A 22,625-nucleotide genomic window follows, 5' to 3' on the forward strand; every position below is an offset into this window, starting at 1 on the left:
AATTAAGACCTTGGAGGAGGGAGCCAATGCAAACTGTTGGGAGGGAAAAGTAAAAAGTGTGGAACTCTCAGAATTAAATGTTCTGGCTGCTGAGGTTTGTCTTAGTTCCTGAGAGTGAATCCCCTTAGTCTGCATCTCCTGAGAGTGATCCCCAAAGTCTGGGAACCTGAGTTTGGTGTCCCTTGATACTGTGGGATAAATAGGTTGTTTCCTTTCAATTGCACTTAGTACACCAGTTTAGAAATTATGTGCCATGATTTCATGTTAGACATATATACTCTTGCATAGATCCCTAATATACAGTAAGAAAACCTGAAAGGAAGACAATTGTTGACATCTTTGTTTTCTGCTAAATTTGAATAAGAATGTTAACATCCATAGAACTAATATTCAGGAAAATATAGGGGCCTTGGTCAGTTCAGGTATTTTCCCAATCTCTTCTACTTCTGCCCCCAAGAGGAAAGTCCTGGTTCTTTGATGTTTTTGTTTGCTTACTTTCTGTTTCTCTAAACCATGAGTTTTGCTAGCTTTGTTTGGTATTTGTGACAATATCTTTCTTGATTTTTGTTCCTCATCTGCTAATTCTTGGCCTTTTTTGTTACATTATGGCAAAATGCTGTCATGTTATAGATTGTGTATAGACTGTGCTTCTGTAGGAAATATTGATAGTTAAAATGGATTGTCTATCTTTTCTTCCATATATACTGATTTTTGTGCTTTCTCAACACTTGAAGTGACCTTATTTATTTTCTCCATCTAGTGTTAGCTGATGTATCTGCACAATGACATATGGATAACTATTAATTACCCCTGGTTGGGTATTTATGCCATTGTATTTATTTGTTCTGATAAACACTGGGCAATCCTGGCAGTTTTGTAAGCATTTTTCTTAAATATTCTGATGCTCTATCTATGAACGCTGATATGAAACACTGTACTATCCTCATAGAAAATGATCTGCTCATCTCACTGTGTAACCCTTTTAAATTTTCTGACACAAATCCTGATTAACCTGAAGTGCATATTGCTCTTCCAGGCTTCAATGTAATGGTGTTATAATGGACCATGTTTCTGCATATTTTCTATTTAATCATTTTATATCTTCATTCTATTTTACTTTTGAAATCTGTACATATGTATCTTAAGTTGACAAAAATGTAATGTATTTAGCACATAAAATTGGTTTGGAACACTATTTCTTTGGAAGCTCAGATATCTTATAAAAGAATGTTCTCAACTCTTTACTCCTATCATTTATATAATTTCTGTCATTATTTTTAATGATCAGAAACTGTAACAACACTGTTCATTGCTAAGTTTTTATTAAAACAATAATATTATCTGTTAGGTTACATTGGAATAAAGAATATAAATATTTTGCTATACCTCCATTTGCTTTCAGTCTTTTCTTTACTTGGATGACTTCCAAGACTACGTTGCTCTTTATGTCTGATGAATTATTTTCTAATTTACTTGATAGAAAACAAGAGACAATGAATGAGAGAAAGAGCTCCTATTCACAAGTTCACTTCACAAATGCTCACATCTTCCAGGGGGGGATCAGATCTAAACCTGAGAGCAGGTACCTCACTTCAGGTTTTCCATGTGGGTGGCACAAACCACATGTCTTGAGACATCATCATGACTTCCCAGGGTCTGCTTTAATTGGAAGCTGGAGTTAGGATCAGAATCAGGAAATGCACCCGGGTCCTCAATTGTGGAATACAGTTTTATTAATCTGAACAGTTACCCTAAGCCTTTTTTTAAACTGAAATACGTGGATCCAAGTTTGAACATCATGCCTGTAATTTGACAACAGTATTAAGAATGAATGAAATAGTATAAAGGGATGGGGTCATGAGCAGTGAGTTAAGCCACGACTTGGGATGCCCTCATCTCATATTTATCTTCCTCGTTCAGGTCCTGGCCATTCCCCACTTCCAATCCAGATTCTTGCTAAAATGTATCTGAGGGGCATTTGATGATGTCTTAAGTACTCATGTACCTTCTGCCTACATTGGAGATACAAAAGGTGTTCCTGGCTCCTAGATTAAACTGGAACCAGTCCCAGGTTTTGCAAACATTGACAAGTGAACTAGTGGATGGAAGATCTATCCACTACTGTCCCTCCTCCTTTCAAGTAAATAAATACATATTAAAACCTTACAACTATGCTTCCATTTAGGTTCAAGTTTAGCTTTGCAACAATGGCATTCATAGAATATCAGAAAGTCGTGCAAGGGATGAGAAGAAAGTTCAATGGGAAAGGCAACCTTGATTTTCAAATTTTAAGATTATTTAAATAATCCTTAGCAGGACTGGAGATTATTGCCTTATTACTTTCTTATGCTTTGTAAATGATGTAGTTTGGTTAATCTCATATTGCAGATAGTTCGTTGATAGAATATAGAGATATTTCTGATTTTTAAAATTTTGCTCAGTCTTTGATTAACACTACTTGCATATTATTACAGGATACAGCGCAACATTTGAGTATGTACACAGCATAATTTAATCAATCTAGAAAATGAGGATTTTCCTTGCTTATTTTGTGTTTAAGGCCTACAAGCTCCTCCATTCCAATTTCTTATACAGTGTATCTTATCATGAACTAAAGTCACAACACCATATTATGGAACACTGCAACTGGTTCGTTCTTTCTAACTCTGTTTCTATATCTGTTATCCTACCACCCAGTATCTTCAGTAATGAATCTTCCCATCCTAATTAAAAACACTTATATTTATATCCACCATTTTTTAGAAACCCATGTATCAGAGAACATGTGAGATTTATTTCTTCCTATGCCAGTCTTACTTCACTTAAGGATCTCCAGTTCCACCCATTTTGAAGCAAATAATATTTCAATCCTTTCTAATCACTGAATTAGGATTGGAAAACCTGTAACACATTCATAGATTCCTAGGTTGGTTCCAAATATTTACTACTATGAATACTGCTGTAGTCAAAACAGAAAGCAGAAATCTCTTTTGCATGCAGATTGAATTTCCTTCTGATACATACACAATGGTTGGAGAGGGTTGTCCCTTCTCATTTTTTGAGGGATGGCCATACTAAGTCTTTGTAATGCTCAGGCTAACTTGCATTCTCATCAATATCTTATATTTTAAAATATTTATTTATTTGCAAGTCATAGTGTGAGAGAGAGAGAGAGAGAGAGAGAGATCTTGCATCCACTGGTTCACTCCCCAAATGGCTGCAATGGCTAGAGCTGGGCCAAAACAAAGCCAGGAACCAGAAGCTTCCTCCAGGTCTCCCATGTGGGAGCAGAGGCCTTAAATACTTGGGCCACCTTCCACTGATTTCCCAGGCCACAGAAGAGAGCTGGATCAGAAGTGGAGCAACTGGGACTCAAGTCCCCATATGGGATTTTGGCACTGCTGGTGGCAGCTTTAATTGCTACACAACAGTGCAGGCTCCAATAACTTATTAAAGTTTATTTTTCTTCATACCCCACTAGCATTTGTTAGTGAGGTGACATCTAGTGTATTTTGATTTGTATTTTCCTATATAATAATTATATTGCATGTTTTCCCATTTTTGTTGACCATGGGTATTTCTTCTCTACAGAAATGCCTGTTCAGATCCTTCCCCAATTCTTAGATATACTTCTGCATAATTTCAGCAGTTTCATATGTATTCTGAATTTCAGTTCTTCATGAAATGCAGAATTGGCAAATACTTTATCCCAGTCTACTGGGATATTAAAATAATTTTATTCATATAAGGTGAACAAATTTCATGTATTTCATATACACAGACTTAAGAGCATAATATTTCCCACCCTAACCTCTCTCTTGCCCATGCTCGGACCCTCTGTCCTCCTTCCTCTCTTATTTTTTTCTTTTTATATCTATAATTGCATAATTTCAATTAATCACAAGCTTAACTGCACCAAATAAAGAATTGAATGGAACAAGTAGAAAAATCACTGTTTATCAAGAGTATAGACAAGGATTGTAAGCAATAACCAATACTCAGCATTGCATTTTTGTGCTTTGCTTATTTGTGCTTTGTTTATTTGTTGATTTTGTGCTGGTTTATTTGACTGAGAATAATGGCTTCCATATGCATATATTTTGTTGTAAAAGACAAGATCTTATTAATTAATTCATATAGCTGAGTAGTTTTGCATAGTGTATATATACCACATTTTCTTTAACCATTATTCAGTTGATGAATCTCTAGGTTGATGTCAGATCTTAGCTATTGATCTGCAATAAACATCAGGTGCAGACAAGTCTTCCTTATGCTGATTTCATTCCATTTGGGTAAATTTTTAGGAGTGGGATGGCTGTGTATACAGTAGAACAATTTTCAGATTACTGAAAAATTACCAGACTGTGTTCCATAATGGTTGTACATTTTTACAATTTAACCAGTGTGGGGAGCAACTCGGACTAGACTAAGTTACTGGAATTAAGACTTATTCTATGCATCTGCTCTCCCACAATATGGCGCTGAGAAGGGAGAAACAGCTTCTACGCAGCTGCCTCCAGTTCAACCAATAAACTGTAGGGCCTGCTCCTGATTGGAGGAGAGCAGCGTACTCGGCGTGTGGGTAGCAGAGTTGGGATTGGCAGAAGAGGACTATAAAGGAGGAGAGAGACAACATGCACCAGGAACATCTAAGGGGAACATCTATCTGAAGGAACACCTGTGCAGCCCCTGAGAGAGCCGGCCGGCGGTGTGCCGCTCCCCCGCGGAAGTGGGGAAAGTGGCTAGGGGGAACCGCCCTTCCACGGAGGTGGAAGGGACGGTAGCCAACCCGGGAAGAACCAGCAGTAAACCTGGGGAGGGCTGAGCAGACAAAAGAACAGCGCAGGGTCTAGTGTCGTTCCTCCACGAAGAGGGGGAGCGACAAACCAGCAGTGGATTATAGTATTTTATCACCCATATATTTGCTAACATTTATTGTTTTATAATTTTTGAAAGATAGCCACTCTAATTGGGGTGGGATTTCACCCTCATCATCCTTTGGAATTGCATTTCCTGATGGCTAATGATCCTGAGCATTTTTAAATGTTTCTGTTGACCATTTGAATGTCATCCTTCAAAAATGTCTGTTTTGTCCTTTGCCCATTGCTTGGCAGGATTTTTGTTGTTTCTGTTGTTCTGGATTACTTGAACTCTTTGTAGATTCTGGATATTAGACCTTTAACCATTGCAAGATTTGCAAATATTTTTTCCTGTTCTCTTGGATGCCTCTACAATATGTTGAGCAATTCCTTTGCAGTGCATAAGCATCTTGGCTTAATGCAATCCTATTTGTTTATTTTTGCTTTGATTGCCTACCATTCTGGAGTATTTAGCAAGAATTCCGTGTGTATGCCAATGTCTTGCTGAGTTTCCCAATATTTTCATCTAGTAATTTGATGTTATCAGGTTATTGTTTTATATCATTGATCCATCTATAGTTCATTTCTGTATAAATTGTAGGGTGGAGGTCTTGTTTCATACTTCTACATGCAGAATCCAAGTTTTCCAGTAACATTTGTTGAAGAGTACCTTTTTTTCAGGCATTGATTTTGGCTCCTTTGTCAAAGATCGGTTGGTTGTACATGAGTGTATTAACTTCTGGAATTTCTACTCCAGTCCATTGGTCTACATGTCTATTTTTGTGCCAGGATTAGGCTTTTTTGATAATAACTGACCTGTAGTTGTCATGAAATCTGATATTGCGATGCCTCTGGCTTTGTTTTATTCTGTAAGTTTGCTCTAGCTATTCAGGATCTCTTGGGCTTCCATATGAATTTTTTTTTTTTTTTTGTGACAGGCAGAGTGGACAGTGAGAGAGAGAGAGACAGAGAGAAAGGTCTTCCTTTTGCCGTTGGTTCACCCTCCAATGGCCGCCGCGGCTGGCGCGCTGCGGCCGGCGCACCGCGCTGATCCGATGGCAGGAGCCAGGAGCCAGGTGCTTTTCCTGGTCTCCCATGGGGTGCAGGGCCCAAGCACCTGGGCCATCCTCCACTGCACTCCCGGGCCACAGCAGAGGGCTGGCCTGGAAGAGGGGCAACCGGGACAGGATCCGGCACCCCGACCGGGACTAGAACCCGGTGTGCCGGCGCCGCTAGGCGGAGGATTAGCCTAGTGAGCCGCGGCGCCGGCCCCCATATGAATTTTAGCATCATTTTTTCTATCATTTTTTCAGAAGAATGTCATTACTATTTTGATTGGGATCATATTGAACATGTAAATTGCTTTCAGTAGTATGGACATTTTGATTCTATTAATTATCTAATCCATGAACATGACAGATATTTCCATTTTTATGTTCTCCTATTTATTTTAAAAATGTTTTGTAATTATCATTGTAGAGATATTTGACCTCTTTTTTTGACCTCTTTATTTAAATTTATTCCAATTTGTTTGGCTATTGTGAATTGAACTGATCTTGCATGTCCTTTCTCAGCCATAGCATTGTCTTTTTATACAAATGTTATTGATTTTATCTTGCAAATTTACCAAACTCTCTTGAGTTCCAATAGTCTCTTGGTGGAGTCTTTTGGCTTCCCTATATATAAAATCATATCTTCTATCAACAGTAATAATTTGACTTCAACCTTTCCAATTTGTATCCCTTTGCTTGGAGTTTGCTTGCTGGTGGCTCTCAGTAAGCCTTGTAGAACTATATTGAATAGCAATTATGGGGGTGAGCATCCTTGTAGATCTTTAGTGGAAATGCTTCTAATTTACCCACACAATTTGATGGTGGCTCTGTGTTTGTCATAAACTACCTTGAATGTGTTCATGAATATTCCTTCTATTCCCAGTTCAAGGTTTTTATCAAGGACATATTTTATCTAGTGCATTCCCACTTGGTCTGGGTGAATTATATATCTAATGTGTTGTTATGTTTGATTAGCAAGTATTTTGAGGATTTTTTGCATCTGTATTTATCAAATACATTGGTCTTAGTTTGCTTTGTACGTATACCTGGTTTTAGAATTAAAGTGATGCTGGTTTTATAAGAGTTAAGGGGGTTTTATCTTCACTCTGATGGTTGTCTTCTTTGTTGTGAATTATCTTCTTAGTTTGATATAAGGTTTCTCTATTAGTTTCTTATTGCCTGTTCTTAGGGTATCTTATCAAGAAGCCATTGCTTATGTCAATGTCTTATAGTTTCTCTATATTTTGTAAGTTTCAGTTCTTACATTTACATCCATGACTCACTTTCAGTTGACTTTGTATAGGAAAAGAGGGGTGGCCATCTGGGTTTAGTCATGTCCATATGGATATTCCGTTGCCTCTGGACAATTTACTGAATAGACTATACCTTTTCCAGTGTATCTTTGTTAGCGTTGTAAAAGATCCATTGTCTGTATGTATCTGTATTTCTTTTTGGGAGCCTCTATCCTCTTACACTGGTCTATTCATCAGTTTTTATGCCAGGGTTTACCATACATCTATGGTATGTATCGAACTCATTTGTTGTGACCCCAGACGTGTTCTGTTTCTCAAGAGTTACTTTTCTATGTGGAACATTTTTTAATATATGTGAAGATATGAGGTTTAGGTTTATTTTTCTAGATACATGATGAATTCCATTGATTTTGATGGAAAGCATATTGTATCTGTAAATTAACTTGGATAATATGGAAATATTAGAAAGTATTTCAATCTGTGAATATGAGCGGTCTTTTTGATCTCAGATTCTTTATCATGGCTTTAGAATTGTTGCTGTAGAGGCATTTTACATCACAAGTCAAATTTATCCAGGGTATTTTATTTCTTATTGTGAATTTAATTTCTCCTTTATTTTTTCAGTGGGTTCACAATAGTATTGGTATATAAAACTTACTCTGATTTTTTGTGCTTACTTTGTATCCTACAAATCTACCAGTCATTTACCAGTTCAGGTGGCCTGTTGTTGAAGTCGTTGCATTTCCATATAAATAGAATAAAATCATCTGGAAAAATAAATAATTTCAATTTCTTCTTTTCTATATCTGTGTCTTTTATTTCCTTCCCTTTTCTTTTTGTTTTGCCTAGACCTTACATTGCAGTATTGAATATAAAAGTAAAAAAATGTGCATCATTTTATGGTTCCAATTATAGGGTAAATGCTTTCATTTTGTTGGCATTCAATAGACTCTGGCTCAGGTTCCTGAAATGCAAGGGTTTTGTAATTGAAGTATAGGCAATCTATAAGTGTTCTGCTCAATTTACTTCTCATAAGTGAATGTATAATTTTATACAAAATGTTTTCTGCATCTAGTTTATTATACTGATGTTTATTTTTGATTGATGTGAATTATTGGAATTATGAATTACATTCACATTTTCCCTGTTCCTATGTTACATCTGACTTGATTATGATATCTGACTATTTTATTTTATTTTATTTTATTTTATTTTATTTTTGGATTCCAAACTGGATTCAATTACTATCAAATTTTGCACCTATATTCTAATATAAATTCTATTAGGATGACAGTGTTGCATTATATTCAGCAGGGACTCTGCTTTGTAAGTTTTTATTTGAAAAAAGAGAATCAGAGATAAACTGAGATCTTGCATCTATCAGGTCACTTTAGGAAAAACTGGCCTCATATAATGAGTTTGGAAAAGTTACCTCCCTAACAATTTGTATAATACTTTTCAAAAAATTGGTGTTTTTTTTTTTATTTTGCAGATTTTAGCAATGAAGACGTTTGTTGCTGATCTTTCGTTTGAACACATTATTCCTCATTTAATGTTCTTTCTCAGTATTGCTCTATTCAGAGATGTTATTATTATAGAAAACTTTTTTATAATTCCCTTAATTAAACTTAAGTTTATTTATTTATTTTTAACTTTTATTTCATAAATATAAATGTCCAAAGTACAACTTTGGATTATAGCGGCTTCCCCCCCCCCATAACCTCCCTCCCACCCGCAACCATCCCATCTCCCACTCCCTCTCCCATCCCATTCACATCAAGATTCATTTTCAATTATTTTTATATACAGAAGATCAATTTAGTATATGCTAAGGAAAGATTTGAACAGTTTGCACATACACGGAAACACAAAGTATAGAGTACTGTTTTAGTAGTAGTTTTACCATTAATTCACATAGTACAACACATTAAGGACAGAGATCCTACATGGGGAGTAAGTGCACAGTGACTCCTGTTGTTGACTTAACAATTGACAATCTAATTTATGACGTCAATAATCACCCAAGGCTCTTGTCATGAGCTGTCAAGGCTATGGAAGCCTCTTGAGTTCACCACCTCTGATCTTATTTAGACAAGGCCATAGTGAAAGTGGAAGTTCTCTCCTCCCTTCAGAGAAAGGTACCTCCTTCTTTGATGGCCCGTTCTTTCCACTGGGATCTCACTCAGAGAGATCTTTCCTTTAGGTTTTTTTTTTTTTTTTTTTTTTTTTTTTTTTTTTGCCAGAGTGTCTTGGCTTTCCATGCCTGAAATACTCTTTTTAGCCATATCTAAAACCTCAAGTGCTGATTCTGAGGCCAGAGTGCTGTTTAGGACAGCTGCCATTCTATGAGTCACTTGCCATCTTGGGTTGTTCTCTCCTTTTTAATTCTATCAGTAAGAATTAGCAGATACTAGTCTTGTTTAGGTGATCCCTTTGACTCTCAATCCTATCATTATGATCAATTATGAATTGAAACTGATCACTTTGACTAGTGAGCTGGCATTGGTACATGCCACCTTAATGGGATTGAATTGGAATCCCCTGGCATGCTTCTAACTCTACCACTAGGGGTATGTCTGATGAGCATAGGCCATACTGTACATCTACCCCCCTCTCTTATTTCCACTCTTATATTTAACAGAGATCACTTTTCAGTTAAATTTAAACACCTAAGAATAATTGCATGTTAATTAACGAGTTCAACCAATGGCATTAAGTAGGACAAAAAATACAAAAGGAACAAAATAGTAAGTTGTTCTTCAACAGTCAGGACAAGGGCTGATCAAGTCATTTTTTCTCATAGTGTACATTTCACTTCAACAGGTTTCCTCTTAGGTGCTCAGTCAGTTGTCACCGATCAAGAACATGTGATATTTGTCCCTTTGGGACTGGCTTATTTCACTCAGCATGATGTATTCCAGATTCCTCCATTTTGTCACAAATGAACAGATTTCATTTTTTTACTGCTGTACAGTATTCTATAGAGAGCATATCCCATAATTTCTTTATCCAGTCTTTTGTTGATAGGCATTTAGGTTGATTCCAGGTCTTAGCTATTGTGAATTGAGCTGCAATACACATTAAGATATAGACAGCTCTTTTATTTGCCAACTTATTTTCCTTTGGGTAAATTCCAAGTAATGGGATGGCTGGGTTGTATGGTAGGGTTATATTCAGGTTTCTGAGGAATCTCCAAACAGACTTACATAATGGCTTTACCAGCTGGCCTCATATGATGTGTTTGGAAAAGTTACCTCTCTAACTTTTCAAAAGATTGGTGTTATATATTTTTTTTAATTTTGTAGATTTTATTCATGAAGATATTTGCTGCTGATCTTTCATTTGAACACATTATTCCTGATTTAATGTTCTTACTCAGTATTGCTCTATTCAGATATAATTATAGAAAACTTTTATTTAATAAATATAAATTTCAAAAGTACAACTTTTGGATTATAGTGACTCTTTGCTCTATAACCACCCTTCCACCCACAAACCATCCCATCTCCTACTCCCTCTCCTATCCCATTCTTCAGTAAGATTCATTTTAAATATCTTTATATACATAAGATCATCTCTATACTAAGTAAAGATTCCAACAGGTTGCAGCCACACAGAAAGACAAAGTATAAAGCATGGTTGAGAACTAGTTATAGTGTTAATTCTCATAGTGGGAAAGGGGAGGGTTGCGGGTGGGAGGGATGTTATGGGGGGGAAGCCATTGTAATCCATAAGCTGTACTTTGGAAATTTCTATTCATTAAATAAAAGTTAAAAAAAAAAACCTCATAGTAAAAAAAAAACATTAAGTACACAGGTCCCAATATAGGGAGCAAGTGCACAGTGATTCCTGTTTAACAGTTCAGACTTTTATTTATGATGTCAGTAATCCTCTGTTCTTGAGCTGCCAAGGCTATGGAAGCCTCTTGAGTTCACAAAGTCCATTATTTATACAAGGTCATAATCAAACTGGAAGTTCTCTTCTCCCTTCAGAGAATGGTACCTCATTCTTTAATGTCCGCATCTTTCTGCTGGAATCTCACTCACAGAGGTCTTTCTTTAAGGTCATTTTTGCCACATTTTGTCCTGTGTTTCCATGCCTGAACTACTCTCATGTGCTTTTTAGCCAAATCCAAATGCCTTAAGGTGTGATTCTGAGGCCAGAGTTCTGTTTACGGCATTTGTCATTCTAAGAGTCTGCTCTGTGACCTGCTTCCCATCCTGGATTGTTCTCTCCTTTTTAATTCTGCAATTATTAGCAGACACTGGTCTTATTTGTGTGCTCCCTTGACACTTAATCCTCTTTATGATCAGTTATGGACTTAAACTGATCACTTTAATTAGTAAGGTGGCATTGGTACATGCCAATTTTTAGTATTTCGAGTCCCATGGCAAGTTTTAAGCTTTACCCTTAGGGGTAAATACCTGGGAGCATGTGCCAAACTGTATATCCCCTCCATCTCTTATTCCAACTCTTATTTTTTATTTCAATCTGATTTAAACACCTAAGAATAATTCTGTGTTAAGTAAAAAAGCTCAACCAATGGTATTAAGTAGACAAAGAAAACACTAAAATGTCGCTCCCCCTCTTCATGGAGGAACGGCACCAAACCCTGCCTAGGTTTCCTATCCGAGCCACGGCACCATTATGTCGCTCCCCCTCTTCATGGAGGAACGACACAGGACCCTGCGCTGTTCTTTTGTCTGCTCGGCCCTCCCCGGGTTTGCTGCTGGTTCTTCCCGGGTTGGCTACCGACCCTTCCACCTCCGTGGAAGGGCGGTTCCCCCTGCCACTTTCCCCACTTCCGCGGGGGAGCGGCACACCACCGGCTGGCTCTCTCGGGGGCTGCACAGGTGTTCCTTCAGATAGATGTTCCTGGTGCATGTTGTCTCTCTCCTCCTTTATAGTCCTCTTCCACCAATCCCAACTCTGCTACCCACACGCTGAGTATGCTGCTCTCCTCCAATCAGGAGCAGGTCCTACTGTTTATTGGTTGAACTGGAGGCAGCTGTGTAGAAGCTGTTTCCTCCTCTCCCAGCGCCATATTGTGGGAGAGCAGATGCATAGAATAAGTCTTAATTCCCGTAACAGTCTAGTCCGAGTTACTCCCAGTTTGCTCCCCACACTAAAATGAATAAAAGAGTAAGCTGTTCCTTGACAGTCATCACAAGGGCTGATCAAGTCATTGCTTCTCATAGTGTCAGTTTCACTTCCACAGTTTTCCTTTTAGATGCTCAGTTGTCACATATCAGGGAGAACATATGATATTTGTCCCTTTGGAACTGGCTTATTTCACTCAGTATGATGTTTTCCAGATTCCTCCATTTTGTTGCAAATGACCAGATTTCATTTCTTTTACCACTGTGTAGTATTCTGTAGAATACATATCACTTATTTTCTTTATCCAGTCTTCTGTTGATGGGCATTTAGGTTGATTCCACGTCTTAGCCATTCTGAATTGCACTGCAATTAACATTGAGGTGTAGACAGCTCTTTTATTTGCCAATTTAATTCTCCTTGGGTAAATTCCGAAGAATGGAATTGCTGGGTCATGTGGTAGGGATACATTCAGATTTCTGAGGTATCTCCAAACTGTATCTGTAGTGGCTTTACCAGTCTGCATTCCCACCAACAGTTGGTTATTGCGCCTTTTTCCCCACATCCTCACCAACATCTGTTGTTAGTTGATTTCTGTATGAAAGCCATTCTAACTGGAGTGAGGTGAAACCTCAATGTGGTTTTGATTTGCATTTCCCCGATGGCTAGTGATCCTCAACATTTTTTCATGTGTCTCTTGGCCATTTGGATTTCCTCTTGAAAAATATCTATTTAGGCTCTTGGCCCATCTCTTAAGTGGGTTGTTTGTTTTGCTGTTGTGAAGTTTCTTGATCTCTTTGTAGATTCTGGTTATTTTTTTTTTTACAGGCAGAGTTAGACAGTGAGAGAGAGATAGAGACAGAGAGAAAAGTCTTCCTTTTCCGTCGGTTCACCCCGCAAATGGCTGCTACATTGGCGCACTGCACTGATGCAAAGCAAGGAGCCGGATGCTTCCTCCTGGTCCCCCATGTGGGTGCAGGGCCCAACCACTTGGGATATCCTTCGCTGCCTTCCCAGGCCACAGCAGAGTGCTGGACTGGAAGAGGAGCAACTGGGACAGTACCCGGCACCCCAACTGGGACTATAACCCAGGGTGCCAGCTCCACAGACAGAAGATTAGCCAAGTGAGCTGTGGCACCTGCCAGATTTTGGTTATTAACCCTTCATCAGTTGCATAATTTGCAAAGATTTTCTCCCATTATTTCCATTGCCTCTTTGCTTTGCTGACTTTTTTTTTTTTTTTGCAGTACAGAAACTTTTCAGTTTGATGTAATCCCTGTTGTTAATTTTGGCTTTGACTGCCTATGCCACTGGAGATTTTTCCAAGTCTTGCCTGTGCCTATATTTTGCAGACTTTCTCCAATGTTCTGTAATAATTTTATGGGGTTGGATTTAGATCTTTAATCCATGTTGAGTGGACTTTTGTGTAAGGTGTAACATAGGTATCTTGCTTCATACTTCTGCATGTAGAAATCCTGTTTTCCCAACAATATTTGTTTAAAAGACTCTCCTTGCTCCAGGAATTGGTTTTAGCTCCTCGATCAAATATAAATGGGTTGTAGATGTTTGGATTGATTTCTGGTGTTCCTATTCTGTTCTATTGACTATCCATCTGTTTTGATTATAATTGCCCTGTAGTATGTCTTGAAATCTGGTATTCTGATGCCTCCAGCTCTGTTTTTGTTGTATAAGACTCATTTATCTATTTGAGGTCTCCTGCGCCTCAATATATGTGTCTATATGAATATCAGCATCATTTTTTCTAGGTCTGATAAGAATGTGTTTGATATTTTCATTGGTATCACATTGAATCTGGAAATTGCTTTTGGAAGAATGGACATTTTGATGATATTGATTCTTCCAATCAGTGAGCATGGGATATTTTTCCATTTTTTTTGGTATCCTCTTCTAGTTCTTTAAGATTTTCTAATTCTCATTATAGAAATATTTGACATCCTTGGTTAAGTTTTTTCCAAGGTATTTGGTTTTTTCTGGTATCTGTTGTGAATGGGATTGACTGTAGAAGTTATTTCTCAGTCTGGCAGTGTCTGTTTACAAAGGCTGTTGATTTTTATGTATTGATTTTATATCCTGCTACTTTGCCAAATTCGCCTATGAGTTCCAATAGTCTCTTAGTGGAGTTCTTTGCATCCCTTAAATAAAGAGTCACATTGTCTGCAAAGATGTATAGTTTGACATTTTCCTTCCCTTTTTGTACCCCTTGTAATTTCTTTTTCTTGACTAATGGCTTGGCTAGAACTTCTAGTGCTATATTGAATAGCAATGGTGAGATTTGGCATCCCTGTCTGGAACTGGATCTCAGCGGAAATGCTTCCAACTATTCCCCATTCAATAGGTTGCTGGCCGGGGGTTTTTCATAAATCGCCATAATTGTGTTGAGGAATGTTCCTTCTATACACGATTTGGTTAGAGTTTTCATCATGAAATGGTTTTGTAATTGATCAAATGCATTCTCTGCATCTATTGAGATAATATATGATTTTTTTTTCTGCAGTTTGTTAATGTGGTGTATCACATTGATTGATTTGTGAATGTTGAACCATCCCTGCATGCAAGGATAAATCCCACTTGGTCAGGTTGGATGATCTTTCTAATTTGTTGTTGGGTTATTTTGGCTTGAATTTTGTTGAGTATTTTTGTATGTTCTTTAGAGAAAGTGGTGTGTAATTCTCTTTCTCTGCTACATCTTTTTCAGGTTTAGGAATTAAGTGATACTGGCTTTGTAGAAAGAATTTGTGAGGATTCCCTCTCTTTCAATTGTTTTGAATAGCTTGAGAAGAATTGGAGTTATTTCTTCTGTAAATGTCTGATAGAATTCAGCAGTGAATCTCTCTTGTCCTGGGCTTTTCTCTGTTGGGAGGGCCTTTATTACTGATTCAATTTCTGACTTTGTTATGGGTCTTTTTTGGTTTTCTATGTTTCTTGCTTCAATTTTTGTAGGTCATCTATGTCCAGGAATCTATCCATTTCTGACAGATTTCCCTGATTGCTGGCATACAACTCTTTGTAGTAATTTATAATGACTCTTGTTATTTCTGTGGTGTCTGTTGTTACATTTCCTTTTCATGTCTAATTTTATTGATTTGTGTCTTCTCTCTCCATTATTTGGTTAGTTGGGCCAATGGTGAGTCAAGTTTTTTACTTTTTTTTTCAATAAATCATTTCAACATTTTGCTTCTCTTTTGTAATTTTTTTTGGATTCAATTTTGTTGATTTTCTCTCTATTCTTAATTATTTCTTTTGTCATACTAGTTTTGGGTTTGGTTTGCTGTAGTTTTTCTAGATCTTTGAGTTGCATTGATAGCTCATTTATTTGGTGCCTTTCCAATTTCTTGATGTAGGCACCTATTGCTATAAACTTTCCTCTGAACACTGCCTTTGCTGTATCCCATACGTTTTGATATGTTGTGTTGTTATCTTCATTTGCTTCCTGAGAGTTTTTGATTTCTCTTTTGATTTCTTCTATGATTCAGTGTTCATTCAGGAGCATGCTGACATTCTCCATGGGTTTACTTATGCTCTAGAGAATCCTGAGTTGCTGATTTCCAGCTTCATTCCATTGTGGTCTGAGATGTATGGTATGATTTTGATTTGTTTTAAATTTGCTGCGACATGCTTTTTGGCCTAATATGTGGTCTATCCTAGAGAAAGTCCCATGCACTAGTGAGAAGAATGTGTATTCTGTAACATTAGGATGAATATTTCTGTACATGTCTCTTAGATCTGTTTGTTCTCTAGTGTCAATTAAATCTGCTGTTTCCTTGTTGATTTCTGTCTGGTTGATCTGCCCATTGCTAAAAGTGGAGCATTGAAGCCCCCCGATATTATTGTATTGGAGTCTAAGTCTCCCTCTAAGTTCTGTAACATATCTTTTAAATAAACTGGTGCCCTGTAATTAGGTGCATATACATTTATAATAGTTACATCTTCCTGTTGAATTGATACCTTAATCATTATATAGTGCCTCTGTTTGTCTCTCTTAACATATTTTGTGTTAAAGTCTATTTTTTCTGATATTTAGGTGGCTACATCAGCTCTTTTTTGGTTTCTTTTGGCATGGGATATCTTTTTCCAACCTTTCACTTTCAGTCTGCATGCATCTTTGTTGGAAAGATGTGTTTCTTGTAAGCAGCAAATAGATGGGTTTTATTTTTTAATCCATTCAGCCAGTCTGTGTCTTTTATTTTAAACTTTTATTTAATGAATATAAATTTCTGAAGTACAGCTTATGGATTACAATGGCCCCCCCATAATTCTCCTACCACCTGCAACCCTCCTCTCTCCCACTCCCTCTCCCCTTCTATACACATCAAGCTTCATTTTCAATTACCTTTATATGCAGAAGATCAATTTAGCATATATTAAGTAAAGATTTCAACAGTTTACACCCACACAGAAATACAATGTGTAAAATACTGTTTGAGCACTAGTCATAGCATTCAATCACACTGTACAGCACATTAAGGACAGAGATCCTACATGAGGAGTAAGTGCACAGTGACTCCTGTTGTTGACTTAACAAATTGACACTCTTGTTTATGGCGTCAGTAATCACCTTGGGCTCTTGTCAAGAGTTGCCAAGGCTATGGAAGCCTTTTGAGTTCACTGACTCTGATCATATTTAGGCAAGGTCAGAGTCAGAAAGGAAGTTCTCTCCTCCATTCAGAGAAAGGTACCTCCTTCTTTGATGACTTGTTCATTCCACTGGGATCTCTAGAGAGTTGAGGCCATTTACTTTCAGTGCAGCTGCTGATAAGTAGTGACTTTGCCCTGCCATTTCCCCAAGATATTTCTAATATATAGTTTGAACTTCCTTACTGCAAAGTTTTCTTCCTTTACCCTCTTTCTGTTGATGACTGTGTTTCTGTGTTTCTGTTTGTAAAACATCTTCAGCATCCTTTGCAGGGATGGATGAGTGGTGACAAATTCATTCTGTTTGTTATGAAAGGCTTTTATTTCATCTTTATTCCCAAATGAGACCTTTGCAGGGTATAAGATAATAGGATGACTGTATTTTCTCTAAGTCTTGGGCTATATCTCACCATTCTCTCCCAGCTTGCAGGGTTTCTGATTAGAAGTCTGATGTGAATCGAATTGGCAACCTCAAAAGTAATCAGGCATTTCTCTTTTGCACATTTTAGAATCTTTTTCCTATGCTTCACTGTGGTGAGTTTGATTACAATGTGTTGTGTTGATGATCTTTTCTGGTCATGTCTGTTGGAAGTTCGCTAGTATTTTGCTTAAAAAAGGCCTTCTAACACTTTCTCTCTCTCCATAACTTCAGAAACTACTAGAACCCAAAATCTTGTTTTTTATATATTGTATCCTATAGATTCTCAACAATATGCTTTAGATTTCTAATGTTCTCTTGCAGACTTTAGCTAGACTGTATACTTTTTTGTGCTCTGTCTTCTAAATCTGATATTCTCTCTTCTGCCTGATTTGGATTTTAAGGTTTCAAATGCATTTTTTATTTTTTCTGTTGAATTTTTCATTTTCATTTTGTTTTCTCTTCAATATCTCGATTTCATGTTCTATTGAGTTTTTAAATTTCATTTTTATTCCTCCTTATAAATTAAATAGGCAAACAAAAAAGATGTCTGCACATTAATGTTTATTGCAGCTCAATTCACAATAGGTAAGACCTGGAACCAACCCAAATGCCCATCAACAGTAGACTGGATAAAAAATTATGGGACATGTACTCTATAGAATACTATACAGCAGTCAAAAACAACGAAATCAATCCGGTCATTTGCAACAAGATGGAGGAATCTGGAAAACATTATGCTGAGTGAATTAAGCCAGGCCCAAAGGGACAAATATCATATGTTCTCCCTGATTGGCGACAACTAACTGAGCACCAAAGGGGAAACCTGTTGAAGTGAAATGGACACTATGAGAAAGAGTGACTTGATCAGCTCTTCTCCTGACTGTTGATGTACAGTGTAATACTTTATCCATTTTAGTATTTTTTTTGTTCTAGTACTACTGGTTGAACTCTGTAATTAACACACAATTATTCTTAGGTATTTAAATTTTAACTGAAAAGTGATCCTTGTTAAATATAAGAGTGGGAATAAGAGAGGGAGGAGATGTACAGTTTGGGACATGCTCAATCAGACTTGCCCCAAATAGTGGAGTTAGAAATGTGCCACAGGATTCCAATTCAATCCCATCAAGGTGGCATGTACCAATGCCACCTCACTAGTCCAAGTGATCAACTTCAGTTCACAATTGATCACACTGATAGGTCTAAGAGTCAAAGGGATCACATAAACAAGAGTAGTGTCTGCTAATACTAGCTGACAGAATCAAAAAGGGAGAGAACGATCCAACATGAGAAGCGGGATACACAGCAGACTCATAGAATGGCGGATGTCCTAAATAGCACTCTGGCCTCAAAATCAGCCCTTTAGGCAATCGGACCTGGCTGAAGAGCCCATGAGAGTATTTTAGGCATGGAAAGCCAAGACACTCTGGCAAAAAAAAAGAAGACCTAAATGAAAGATCTGCTCAAGTGAGATCCCAGTGGAAAGATTGGGGCCACCTAAGCAGGAGGTACTATATTCTGAAGGGAGGAGAGAACTTCCACTTTGACTATGACCCTGTCAGAATAAGATCAAAGTTGGTGAACCCAAAATGCTTCCATAGCCTTGGCAACTCATGACTAGAGCCTAGGGAGATTATTGACGCCATAAACAAGAGTGTCAAATTGTTAAGTCAACATCAGGAGGAGTCACTGTGTACTTATCTCATGTGGGATCTGTTCTTAGTGTGCTGTCCAATGTGAAGTAATGCTATAACTAGTACTGAAACTGTATTTTTACACTTTGTGCCTCTGTGTGGGTGTAAACTGATGAAATCTTTACTTAATATATACTGAATCGATATTCTGTATATAAAGATAATTGAAAATGAATCTTGGTGTGAATGGAATGGGAGAGGGAGCGGGAGATGGAGGGGTACGAGTGGGATGGAAATTATGGGGGGGTATGTAATCCATAATCTGTACTTTGGTAATTTATATTTACTAAATAAAAAAATAAAAAAGGATTTTAATTTCATGAGAGATTTTCTTTCTTGCTCTCCATGGATTTTAGTAGTCCATGCTTTTGCTTTTGATTTATTCTGTATAATCTTATCAATTTTTGGAATTCTGTTTCTTGCATTTCTTCTATCTCATCATCTTCATAATCTTGTATTGAAGTGTTCTGTTCTTTTGGGAGCATGATGTTGTCCTCCTTATTCTTGTCTCTTGGGTTGTTGCATTTGTTGTTCAGCATTTGTGGAGGTACTCGTTGGTTTCTTCTTTTTTTCCCCCACTTGGCAGCTTTTATCATTGTACTATGACTCTATAGATAAGTGGAATGTCTGCTTTCAGTGAATGTCTAGAGGCTTGTAGTGGATGTAGCCAGAGAGCTCTGTTCAGTTCTCTAGAGTCAAGGGCATGCCTAAGTTGATACTCTCAGGTTTGACATGGTAATTCTTCACTCTCTTTTTTTAATCAGAAAGGAATTATTTCTGCTCAGCTGAGCTCTTCTCCTTGATGGAGTCCAGTGCCTGAGCACTAGCCAAAGTGGATATAATATTCCTCTGCTCTGTCCCAAGGACCGCACGAAGGATCTGTGCAATCCTCAGTATAAGTTAAGATTTTCCAGCAATGTCTCTCACCAGGTGTCCAGGACTTCTGGAGCTTGTGGTGTCCCACTGAGACTGCTCAAAGTCTCATCCACACCATGAGTTCTTCCACACACACTCATTTTTTCCACAGTCCCAGTTCTGAAGCTTCACACATTCACAAGCTCCTAACCTTCTGATATTTCTCCCCACTGGACTCAGGAATCTCCATTCGGCTGATTGCCGGGCACAGAAATGAGCTGGTGCAGCTGTTATGTATGTCCAAATTGGCGCCTGCTCTATTGGCTTGTATGGCTTTGTAAGGTGATCAGAGAGACATGTGTTCATACCCTCTTTTTTTTTTTTCTCTCCTCTAGTTAGGCTGGTGCACTTTCCCTCACATAGTTTCAAACCTCACTTCCTCTAGGGTCTTCTTTCTGCTTTTTCACCAGAGTCTGAAGCTACTGCCGTCTTGTCTCACCTCACTTTGCAGCGATGGTGCATAGGCTCTTGGATATTGGAGTCCTGAGCCCTGGGTGCCCATGCCCTCCATGTAGCAGAGTTTCCCCTGCCTTTTTTTCACAACTCTTCCCCAAGACTACCACTTTTTTAAAACTATTTTCCCCTGGGCTAGAGAAATAAGCTCCCTCCCTATTCTGCAATCCTGTAACCACCACTGGCTTGCCAATAGGCTTCCTCTAAAGGGAATTTGTAGATTGGCAGCAACAGCAAGCAGAAAGTAAGGTCACTATGTACTTCCTACCTCCTGCTAGCAGGTGGCTTCCTCTATGACCAACATCCTGCATGCAGAGCATGTTCGCTGCAGCTAAAGAACAACATTCACCAGGACTGCCAGAGTACACCAGTGCCTCACTTGGCGCTCCTGGCTTTTCGGAGTGTATGCCGCATGGTTCTCCAGGCTGGTTCCCTTCTTCTCCAGCCCTTCTGTTGTAAAACAAAGCTCTTCTGCACAGCCTGTTGGAACACTTAGCATGAAGCATTGCCTGATTTAGGTTGGAAAATAAAGCTGATGGAGATTTTTTAGATGACATGTTTTAAGATTTTGTATTTCTGAAATCTAGCTGGTGAGCAAGAGCCAAAAAAGAAAACAAGAAAACAAACAAACAAAAAAACTCTTCCAGGAAGAAATAAGACTTGACAAGATAGCCCCAAAGTCCAAGGCACAATCAAAACATGGCTAGACTTCCAAAGAAACAGGACAACCTCACCTACGTTGAAAGAAAACAGTTAATAGAAACAGATAAGGACAAAGACATATCAGCAGTTATTATGAAGAAGTATAAGGTCTTGATGGAAATCCAGGATCCGATGTTTGAAGAGATAAGAGAAAGTCTTAAAAATGACCTAAAACAAAATTTAGCAGCAACAAGTATAATACCAGAAATGAAAAATTCAGACAACTCCAGAAGCAGGAAAGACTGGCAACAAGTCAAAGAGTTAGCCTCACAAACTACACATTTAGTAGAAAAAATGGAAGGGAAAAAGTCTAAAATAGTAGAGGACATTGTAAACTTAATCCACAAAAGAGAAGAAATGAATGAGTTCAGTAGCTGGTTGGATGAATCAAAAGAGAACAGAAGTACTAAAGGTCAGAAATCATCACAAAATCAGAAAGTGTCTGTAAGTGTGGAAGAAGCCTTGTACGATGTTGATGACAGATACGGAAAGAGCACTATGCATATAGAAGATGAAGAGGATGAGAACACAGAGAACGAAGAAGTCAAGGAAATGGGAGAGGAGAAAAACGTTCAGAGCTTCAGGAATGAAAAGTGTCAAAAAGCCCCCAGAGAATGGTTTGATGAGGGGGCCATACTTACACTGGCAGCAGACTTGTCGTCAGCAACGCTGGGTGTTAGTGGGCAGTGGGGTAATATCTTCAGAATTCTAAAGGAAAATGATTTTGAACCTACATTTTTGTGTGATGTTAAATTAGCATTTAAATGTGATGGTGAAACAAAGACATTTTCAAACCTCCAAAGCCTCAGAGAATTTATTAGTCAGAAACCTTTTATGAAAGAATTACTGCAAGATATATTCCCACAAAATGAAAAAGTACATCGAGGAAGAAGATACGGGATTCAAGAAAAACTGGGTAAAGCATCAATAGACTCAAAACCTAGAGCAGGAGAACCATCCAGTGATGGCTTGAGCTTTCTGTTTATTAAAGAGGTAAAGATTGCTAAGCCAGAGGTGAAGAGCATAGAGACTGAGGAAGAAGAGTCCTCGGAGTTGGAAGAAAAAGGAACTCCTAAGTTGGAGGAGCAAGAGGCCTCATGGGTAGAGGAGGAGTGGGAAGAGACCTCGTGGCTGGAAGAGGAGGAGGAGGAAGGGGAAGAAGCATCAGGGATGGAGGAGGAGGAGGAGGGAGAGACCTCGGAGCTGGAAGAAGAGGGAGAAGACACCATAGAGAAGAGTTATAATAAGCGTGAAGAGCCGTCCTGTATCAACTTGAGTACTTCATCAGGGATCACCACAGTTTTAAAGAAAACAGAGAAAGAGAAACACAAAACTCTAAAATTAGAAGAGCTAACTGCCAAAGAGGCAGACTTACTACAGGAAACAGAAGAAAGCTTTCGAAAAAGCGTGGTTCATCTCTTCAGAGAGATTCAAGAGGAGATTGAAAACATAAAACATTTCCATCCAGAAGTCGTGGAAATTAAAGATTCAGTAAATGACCTGAGTAACAGAATGGACATACTTGA

Source organism: Oryctolagus cuniculus, chromosome 2, assembly GCF_964237555.1.
Source record: "Oryctolagus cuniculus chromosome 2, mOryCun1.1, whole genome shotgun sequence".
Classification (NCBI taxonomy): Eukaryota; Metazoa; Chordata; class Mammalia; order Lagomorpha; family Leporidae; genus Oryctolagus; species Oryctolagus cuniculus.